The sequence below is a fragment of the Pipistrellus kuhlii genome, unplaced genomic scaffold, assembly GCF_014108245.1.
Source record: "Pipistrellus kuhlii isolate mPipKuh1 unplaced genomic scaffold, mPipKuh1.p scaffold_m20_p_18, whole genome shotgun sequence".
NCBI classification, from domain to species: domain Eukaryota; kingdom Metazoa; phylum Chordata; class Mammalia; order Chiroptera; family Vespertilionidae; genus Pipistrellus; species Pipistrellus kuhlii.
In genome coordinates, this window is record NW_023425493.1 from 23,336,103 (window position 1) to 23,342,102 (window position 6,000).

Sequence of the window (6,000 nt, forward strand, 5' to 3'; positions counted from 1 at the left end):
TACACAATGACAACTATCAGAATGAAACTAAATTGTTTCCCTTTATAATGCCAATGATCTGAGTGTCTGAAAAATATCAAGGCTCTGGCCTAATGATTTCAGTGTTTACCCAAGTATTTGGCAGTATGTAGACAGGGCCACAGGCTCTGCTCCCTCCCTGCTGAGGGTCCTTGTCACCTGTAGATGCAGGTTATTTCCAAAGTACTCAGCACAGCAACTACAGAAGTGATTGAAATGACAGTCCCCAGGCTGCATACTTTGGGAGGGGAAGGTTTGGCCATTTTCCCCTTGCAGGTAGTCAAGCCAAGTCATTCCAACTCATAGCTCTCACCGTACACCTCAGGTGATTTCCTCCTACGTCAGTCTTGGCACTTGTGTGTGTTCATTCCTTTCCTTTTGTTTCCTGAAATTAACATAACTGTTTTAAAATTTTCTCTGCACAATGGAGATTTCAATTTGGTTCATAAATCTTATGCATGTCATCAACAAATGTCTGTGTTTCTCACCTTTGAAACAAACAAAAAACTCCTGACCAAAAACAAACAAGACAAAACAAAACAAAAACTTATTTCAAGTTCTATCTAAAGACAGAGCGGGCCTCATGCTTCACAGGCAAGTCTTTCAAAGAGGTAGAAGCCTATGAACATGGACAGGAACAAAGAGAGTTCTATTTCTACTGTCCCATTAGCCTAGCAGGCTAATTCAAATTTAAGCAACTCTTAATTTGTCAAATGGATGGAGTTTACTTTTTTTTTTTTACATTCCTGATCTGAAGCAAACTTATGAATGTGTTCCGATGTCAAGTGTTTTTGCCAAAGTCCAGTCACACGTTGGTGGAAATGGTAACACCAGCTAAATCCGTAACAGCTCCGCAAACGAAAAGAATGTGGACAAAGATGTGCCCAACAGAGTGTTTCATTTTTATATTCTGTGTGTTCATGCTGCTCTTTAAAAATTACTTCATATCTATATGATACTTGGTTGCTTAAATTTAGATTAAAAACAACCATCTTCAACACAGATAGTGGGGTGGTGAGGGCCTGTGGGCTGGAGGGGATCAATGTGGGGGAAAGAGGGAACATATGTAATACTTTCCACAATAAAGGTTTTTTAAAAATAAAATTAAAATAAATACAATAAAAACAACCATCTTCCTTTCTGGTCTCTTGGTGGCCTGATGGACAGTGCAATTCCATTTTTCATTTTCCCACCACTTGAACCATATTGTGACAAAGCCAGTTTAAAAAGTGGACCAATACAATGTACTGGAGTCCTACAAAGAAATGAGTACAGAAACCACTACCCTTTGGGTTTCAATAAAAACTGGTTCTTAAAAACAACTTAGAAGGTTCTTCTGAAGGAAGAATTTTGTCCTCCACACAGAATGGTGGTGTTGAGCGAGTCTGCTCACCAAGGCAGCTTCGGGAAGCTGCAGACTCGCGCAGAGAGGTGAGCACGGGGAGCAGGCTGCAGGAAGGCCCGGTGGAGGTGGACAGAGTCGGCTCCAGGGAGGCGCCTGCGGTTTGCTTGTGTCTTGGCAATTTTTTGCAGAGTCACTGCAGAGCCCAGAAGAGAGAACACTTAAAAAAAAAAAAAAAGTTTTAAAAGAAAAGAAAAGGAAAAGAAGAGGGAGAGAAGAAAAAACAGGCACTCTCAGCTCCAATGGAAGCTATGCCAAGAAACAACTAACTGAAAACAGACCGAACCAAGACGAGAAATGAGGAAAGAATAAAATGGTTTGGAGTCAGGCAGACAAATGCACGAGAGAAAAATGCACATGGCTTCAGAGCTGGACTTGGCATCCAGCTCAGAAATGTGTGTGCGCGCAGTTTTTCATTTTTATTTCTGGGAGAATACTTTGCAATTTCTTCTCACTGAAAAGGGTGAGTTCTTTTTCTTTTTTGACATAGTGGAGAGACCACCCCCCCTTCCTTCAAAAATACTACCTCTTCTATCTCAGAAAACAATTAAAAATGTTTTCTTGTGCTGAATGACTAGATCATTTCCTGTTATCTCGAAGCAGATACAGGACTAAAACCCCAATGTCTGGGCCTCCTGCTTTTTTCAACCAGTTTTCTAACACCCTCCTATGAGGAGATAGAGGACCATTGGCTTGTTTCAAAAAGAAGGCAGGGTGTAATGCGGGCCAGTTTTCATTCTGCATTACCTGATGAGTCTAAGCAGCCCTAGGCATGAGGCCTGCCAGTATTTGGTTCATTAGATTTAACCCACTGATGGCTTGTGTGCCAATGAATGTCTGAAATGCTCGTCTATGAATATTAATTTTTAATGCTGTCTTCATGGCCCCTGCTGTACTTTCCTGCTTATGAATGGAAGCTTAACACATTCAAACCATCCGTGGAACTATATGAGGTGGTGAGGAGGGGAGACCTGGAGAGAAAATGGACTACTGTGATGCTAATTTCCTTCTCAACTTTGACTAGGACGGGTAATTATACATAATTTATAGAACCAGTTTTCCTGGAAGGAGGAAACCTAAGGGAAGCACAAAAGTTTATTTAATCTAAATAGAATACCTTTTAGATAAGAAATGGAAATGTGGTTGGAACTGGAGTCGTACATGTGTGAGTCAACTTAGCATTTTATATATATAGAATAAACTTGCTTAACTAGACCTGCTTTCTGATGTAGCTAAACTTTTTCCAGCCCACTGAAACATCCTAACTTCTCTTTCAGGTAATTGTCTGTCATGGCAGGAAACAAAAGTCCCTGGCAGCTGTTCTGAGAGTCTTAGCTCATCAAGGCTAGCCTTGCAGAGTGAGGTCAACATAAGAATGTCCACACTGCGGCCCTGGCTTTCAGGGCAGTCAGAAGCCCCAGTGCTTTGATCATAGGACACAGAGCAGATTATTGAGAGCAGGGAGAACAAAGGGTAAAATATTTGACTGCAGCAGTGTTTGACTATATTCTGTGCAGTGAGAAAACCTGAAGTCATTTTCAAGGTCTACCATTTCTTACTTCTTTTCAGTCAGGTCAAGTTTCTAAGATTTCTAAATCTCTGTTTTCTGGCTAATTAAAAGAAAATAGGATACCACCAAGTCTCCTATCTACCTACTCCAGGACTTCTGTGAGGATCAAATGAGATGAGGCATGGGAAAATGCTTCACAGAACATTTGGTTAAAGTGTAAAATGTTTCCACCTGGCTATAAAGCAAGTTGTGTTCCTAGGCTGAAGAAACTCCAAGGAGGCTAGTTGCTAGGGAGAGGAATCAGGGCATTGCTATGTGTTGTCCTTACCCAGATGATCACTAGCATATTAGCCTTTTATATATATAGATAACCAAAAAATAGCATTTGAGCATTTATTTTCTGTGCTTCTCCCCTTGCCACTCCACTCTCTTACTTTTCCACCCTTGCCATCAACCTTAATCAAGTTGGGTAGTAATAGATACTCTGGAGAGGTATGTAAGTGGCTCCTATCCCTAGGGTGGCCAACATTGTTGCCCTGAGAACATCTGAGAACAGCATGCAAGTTATTGCATCTCTGAGAGAAGTCTCTTGAAATACATTTTCTGTCTTATGTGCCCCATTTCCAAGGGATTGTTAAAATGCATAAAGTGCTCAATATGTTAAAGAAACTAACAAATAACAACAAAAACACACACTCAAAAATCCTCAACATTCAAAAAAAGTTAGTTCTTTCTTCTTCCCTAAAAATAAAAGAAAACAATTTTTGAAGTGAAGCCTTTTGTTGTAAATCATTCCAAAGTCTAGCTGTCTTCTCTCTTTAGTAACATATTGCCTTGTTCTAACCTGACAGGTTACTGTGGTTTTAGAAGTTAAAGGAGGCTGATGGGGAATGTCTCTAGTGCTGAATATGCTCTGTAATCTGCCTTTAGGACCAAATAGTCACAGGCAGTTTTCATATGCTGTAATAATCACAATCTTAATACCTTTGTGTGGTGAGAGCTATTTCCTTATTTCATTTATTCCACATTACAATTTTATCAAGTGGCCATTCCTCTTTTACCAATGAGGGAAAAGAAGCTCAAAATGGTAAAAATGTTACCCACCACGCAAATGGTGGAGATGAGATTCAAACACAGTTCTATTTGGCTCTAAATCTCAACCTTGTAAGCACCTGTATCCTGCTTTGAGCTGTTAGACCAAATAGGACAGTGTTTCACCAGAGCATCCCTCAGACAATGCTGCCTAACACCCTGATGACCGGAATTCACTTTTCCGTCCCAGTAACTTATTCCACTGTTTGAGAGTTCTGTGTTTTCTACATTTCTTTACTTTGAATCTGACGATCATCATTGTGAAGCCAAGAGGGATATTTAAACTGTCTGAAAAGAAGTGTGTTGTAACGGGGTAGAGAAGAGAAGGAGCTGCTGTGTTCTTGATGGGTCCCCTGGCCATTCTCCAGTTTCTGGTACTCTTCTCCAGGGCCACTGAGTGTTATTTTCCATTTGTTGGAGCATTTTCATGACCAAAAAATTTGGAACTGTGCTTACTACACGTGTTTATTAAGAATCTGATGTGCCCTGGCCAGGTGGCTCAGTTGATTGAAATGCTGTCCTGTGTACCAAAAAGTTGGGCGTCCGATTTCTGGTCAGGGCACATACCTAGGTTGTGGGTTTGATCTCCGGTTGAGGCAATTGATGCTTTTCTCTCTCTCTCAAATCAATGAAAACATATCCTCAGGTGAAGATTAAAAAAAAAAAAAAAAGAACTTGATATGAAGCTAGTCCAAATTGAGATGTGCTCTAAGTGCAAAATATACACTGGATTTCCAAAGTTTCATATAAAAAAAGGATATAAAATTCCTTGTTAATTGATTACATGTTGAAATGACAATATTTCAGATATGAGTTAAATACATTATTAAAATTATTTTGACTTGTTTCTTTTTAAATATGTGGCTACTAGGGAATTTTTAATTATACATATCCATATGTAATTTGCAGCTTGTGTTATATTTCTATAGGAAAGCATTGTTCTGTATGTGCCCTCAAGGATGGACTGTATCAGATGTTTAACATGTAATAAATCCATTCCTTGCTTCATACAGTCTCAGAGATGAGAAAAGCAAGCGCTTCTTTACTTTCCACCCTATGTTATTGCAGTGCTTTGAGTACAATGTACTTTGTAGGCTCAGAGTGATCGTTGAGTCCTTGGCACGTGGCTTACTGCTAGAGTGCATATTCTTTAGTCATCCTTCTTTAAAATTGGAGGGAATTATTTCTTTATTTACACAAGAAATACTGCTCTCTGTGTTACAGGGGAATGTATGGCCCTAGTCCTTGAAAACCATGAAGTTAGCATTGGAAAAATTCAGGTTTTTGTCCTAGTTTTGTTGGGAGTGGGTAGTGGGAAGGGAGAGAGGTGAAGAGTGGGTGGGACAGGTGGAGAGCTCTCTGAGGCAGACCCTCGGTCACAGGATGCTCACAGACTACCCTGTGTGTCCATGATGAATACAAAGCTCTTTCCAAAGCCCGAGTTCTCCATCCCAACACAACAGAAGAGCATCCAGAGTAACCAACCCTGTTGAAGACCTGAGTCAGCTCTGATGACCATTCCCTGAGAAAGCAAATGGCCTGCCCACACCCCCTTCCACTCCCCAGCCACCTAGACCTGTTTGTTCAGGTCACAGAGAGGAGGCCATGGCTGATTTCCATCTTGAAGGAAGGAATTGTTCCTGCCCATCGGCCTGCCTGCCTCCCGCCCGCCCGCCTGGGGTTGCAGCTGAGCCGTATTTAGCCTCTAAAGCTAGATGTTTTAGTGCCTGGCTTTTTTTAACTGGCATATGTTAAGAGCTTTGAATTAACAGGTGCATAAAAACTGTCAAAAAACACTTAAATCTCAAGACAGACTGTCAGTTGTATTAAAAAATATGGTGTTACATAACCATGCACTCTCAACACGTCCAGTGTGTTACCGCTTGGAAAGTCTTTTCTCCTTCCTAGCAACCCAGCAATGTTAACCCAACCCATGAAAGAAAAGGCTGAGATCCTTTAACCTCTCGATGGAGGATAT